This window comes from Rhinopithecus roxellana, chromosome 12 (assembly GCF_007565055.1).
Source record: "Rhinopithecus roxellana isolate Shanxi Qingling chromosome 12, ASM756505v1, whole genome shotgun sequence".
Taxonomy (NCBI): Eukaryota; Metazoa; Chordata; class Mammalia; order Primates; family Cercopithecidae; genus Rhinopithecus; species Rhinopithecus roxellana.
The window spans coordinates 35,938,521-35,942,562 of NC_044560.1; the positions used below are offsets into that span (position 1 = coordinate 35,938,521).

A 4,042-nucleotide genomic window follows, 5' to 3' on the forward strand; every position below is an offset into this window, starting at 1 on the left:
AGCACCTCCCATTTTAGTTATCCACTGAGAAAAAATAAAACAGATGTCAAACACAGATGTGTATTTTGATGTCTTAAAAGTATTGTCTATTATAGCTATAAACTTGTAAACCATTCAAATATCCTTCATCTGATTAATGAGTAAAGAAAATGTAGCATACCTATACATCGGAATGTTATTCAGCAATAATAAGAAATCAACTACTGATACAAATAGCATCCACCATAAGAGAATCTCAAAAATAGTATGCTAAGTGAATTAAGCCATACACAAGAGTACATACTGTATGATTATATGAAATCCTAGAAAAAGGGGAAACAGTAAAAGAAAGTTAGCAGTTAACAGGATTTGGGGGATTGGGGCACAGATGTAATGCAAAGGAGCATGAGAAATTTCTTTGAGGTGATGGAGGTGTACTAAAACTTGATTGTGATGGTTCTCATATCATTCTATTCATTTATCAAAAATAATTAAATCCTGCACTTAAAATATGTGAATTCTATTTGTAGAAATTTTATACATAAAGATATAACAAAATCAGAAAAAAATATCATGGATGAACTATTTATTCCCTCAAATGTCTAATGTTTGACCATTTAAATATGGTGCTAGCTCAAAGATTTTCTCAGATGCCTCTTATTAGAGATGCCTGTTTTGTCTATTTTGCTGAGTATTTCTATTCTATGTATTGAAATGTGTTAAATGATTATTTTGCATTAATTGAAAAGTTTACAAGAAAAGTTGGTTTTGTTTCTATTTTTAAGGTGATGAATTGCATTCATGATTTGAGTAGGAATCAACCCACAGAATCATGATGTATACTTATTTATTTTTTGCTGGTTACAACTCGTTAATATTTTGTGATGGGATTTATACATCTTTTCACCTTTGGGCTATTAGTCTGTAATTTGAGACATCTTTTGACATCATGATTATCTCGGCTTTTTTAAAATCAGAAGAAAAGTGTTAGCTTCTCCATCATCTGAAAGTTTTTATTCAATTAATGTTCTTGCATCTTAAAATGCTTAGTAGAATTCATTCATGAAACCAGCAGGATCTCTAGTCTTCTCTGTGAAAACATTTTAATAACATTTAATTCCTTTTTAATAGATTACACATGTAGTTTTTTTTTTGTCAGTTTCACTAATTTGTATTTTCCATAGAATCACCTTTGTATAATTGTCAAACCTATTGGCATTGGGTTGGTTATATTTCTTTATGATTTTTTATGTCCGTAGGAACTTTAATGATATTCTGTTTTTTATTCTAGTTATTGGTAGTTTGTGTTTTCTTTTTTTGTCTTCATCTTGTTGATAAGATTTGTCAGCATTATTAATTTTTTTTACATAATCAACTGTAGGCTTTGTTATTCTCTCTATTTTTTCTATTTTGTTAATTTCTGATCTTATCCTCAATGTCTGCATTCTTCTACTTAATTTGTATTTAATTTGCTCTTTTTTTCTTAGCTTCTCAAATGGAATTGTAGATTACTAATTTTCAACCTTTTTATTTTTAGATTATATAGATTTGAACTTACGAATTTCTTTTTAAACACTGCTTTAGATACATCACAAAAATTTTGATGCTTTGTTTTACCATTTTTAGAAATGTTCTCTAATTTCCCTTGTGAATTCTTATTTGACCCAAGAGTTACTTAGAAGTATATTGTTTACTGCTCACTTGGGCAGCATATATACTAAAACTGCAATGACACAGAGATCATTAGCATGACCCCTGTGAAGTGATGGCATGCACATTCATGAAGCATTTCAAATTTTTCACAATAAAATGATATAGGAGCTTAAGGATGAAAAAGCCAGTATAAAAAAGAACCTAATAGATCTGACAGAGCTGAATAACACAATGCAAGAATTTCACAATGTAATCACAAGTATTAACAGCAGAATAGACCAAGCAAAGGAAATAATCTCAGAACATGAATAATGGCACTCTGAAATAAGACAGTCAGACAAAAATAAAGGAAACTAATAATAATGAATGAATAAAACCTCTGAAAAATATGGGATTATGTAAAGAGGCCAATCTATGTGAATCATTGGCATCACTGAAAGGGAGGGGAAGAAAGCAAACAACTTGGAGAACATATTTCAATGTTTTGTCTATGATATCAGATATCAATATAGGATATCCAGGGTATAGGACATTGTCCATGAAAACTTCTCAAACCTTGCTAGAGAAGCCAACAGTCAAATTCAAGAAATACAGAGAAAGCCTACAGGATTCTACACAAGAAGGCTCTTTGTAAGACATACAATCATCAGATATTCCAAAGTCAAAATGAAAGAAACAATGTGAAAGGCAGCCAGAGAGAAAGGGTAGGCCACCTACAAGGGGAAGTCCATCAGGCTAATAGTGGACCTCTCAGCTGAAAGTCAGGAAGCCAGAAAAGATTGAGGACCCATATTCAAGATTCTTAGAGAAAAAAATCTTCAACATACAATTTCATATCCAGCCAAACTAAGATTTCTAAGTGAAGGGGAAATAAGATTCTTTTCAGATCAGCAGATGTTGAGAGAGTTTGTTATGATCAGACCTGCCTTACAAGAGATCTTGAAAGAAGCAGTAAATACAGAAAAATCACTGCCAGCTAATACAAAAACACAATTATACATACCAGTGATACTATAATGCAACTGCACAAACAAGCTAGCATAATAACTTAAAAGGCACAGAGTGGCAAGCTAGATGAAAAATCAAGACCTTTTGTTATGGTGTCTTCAAGGGACCCATCTCACATGTAATGACACCGAGAGGCTCAAAATAAAAGGATGGAGGAAAATCTACCCAGCAAATGGGAAACAGAAAAACACAGGGGTTGCAATCCTAATGTCAGACAAAACAAAGGTTAAACCAACAAAGATCAAAAAAAGACAAAGAAGGGCATTACATAATGTTAACAGGATCAATTCAACAAGAAGACCTAACTATCCTAAATATGTATGTATCCAACACAGGAACACCCAGATTCATAAAACAAGTTCTTAGATAACCAGCAAAGAGACATAGACTGTCACACAATAATAGTGCAAGACTCCAACACTCCACTGACAGTATTAGATGGATAATAGGTGCAGAAAATAAAGATATTCTGGAACTGAAGTCAACCTTGGACCAAGTGGATCTGGCAGGCCTCTGCAGAACTTTCCACTGAAAACCAACAGACTATACATTCTTCTTATTGCTACATGGCACATGCTCTAAAATTGGTCAGATAATTGGACATAAAACAATCCTCAGCAAATGAAAAAAAAAAAAAAAGAACCTGAAATCAAACACACTCTCAAAGCACAGTACAATAAAAATAGAAGTCAATCAAAACCAATGAATTACATGGAAATTAAACAACATACTCCTGAATGACTTTTGGGTAAATAATGAAGTTAAAGAAGAAATCAAGAGGTTCTTTGAAAATAATGAGAACAAAGATACAGCATATTAGAATCTCTGTGACACAGAGCTAAGGCAGCGTCAAGAAGAAAATTCATAGCATTAAATACCTGCGTCATACACTTAGAAAGATCTCAAATTAACAACCTAACATCACAACTGAAAGAATCAGAGAAGAATAAATCAAACCTAAAGCTAATAGAAGACAAAAAAAAACCCAAATCAGAGCTGAACTGAAGTAAATTGAGACACAAAAAAACCATTCAAAAGATAAACAAATATAGGAGTTGGGTTTTTTTTGGAAAAAATAAAATAAAATAGGCTGTTAAGCAGATTAATGAGGAAGAATAGAGAGAAAATCCAAATAAACACAATTACGAATGATGAAGGGGATGCTACCATTGACCTCCCAGAAATACAAACAACCATCAGAAACCAAAAAAACAAAAAACAAAAAAACAAAAACAAAAAAAAACAGGACCTGATAGCTTCACAGGCAAATTCTACCAGATGTACAAAGAAGAGCCACTACCATTCCTATGGACCCTATTCCAAAAAATTGAAGAGAGATTCCTTCCCAGCATTATCCTGATACCAAAACCTGGCGGAGAGATAGGAAGAAAAGACAATTTCA

The 4,042-nt window shown here is 32.5% G+C and overlaps 1 non-coding gene across 1 annotated transcript; it reads left to right on the forward strand.

Annotated features, from left to right (window-relative positions):
* The first annotated feature begins 1,672 nt into the window (after nucleotides 1–1,672).
* Nucleotides 1,673–1,779, forward strand: LOC115892495. The gene has a single exon (XR_004052374.1). It is a non-coding gene; the product is annotated as a U6 spliceosomal RNA (small nuclear RNA).
* The last annotated feature ends 2,263 nt before the right edge of the window (nucleotides 1,780–4,042 follow it).